The sequence below is a fragment of the Penaeus monodon genome, chromosome 34 (genome assembly GCF_015228065.2).
Source record: "Penaeus monodon isolate SGIC_2016 chromosome 34, NSTDA_Pmon_1, whole genome shotgun sequence".
Lineage (NCBI taxonomy): Eukaryota > Metazoa > Arthropoda > Malacostraca > Decapoda > Penaeidae > Penaeus > Penaeus monodon.
The window spans coordinates 7785588-7785858 of NC_051419.1; positions in this window are offsets into that span (position 1 = coordinate 7785588).

Genomic DNA, 271 nt, shown 5'->3' on the forward strand with positions numbered 1-271 from the left:
CTCAATATCAGACTCATTTCTATTGTGGTCTGTTATTATCCTCTCTTTAATACCCCATAAAGTGTTATGAAAGACCTTATCTTGACAATTTCTCATAGGGTCTGATAGCTTACCTTATTTTAATTGATATCACCATTAATAATTCAATCCCTTGGCTTTTTAATATCAATATTGGAATTTTCATTAGCGATTTTGGTTATGTTTATTAGATATGTCACTCGTAGAGATGTTAATGCAAATAAATCTACAGCAATTTTTAATTGTTTTACTT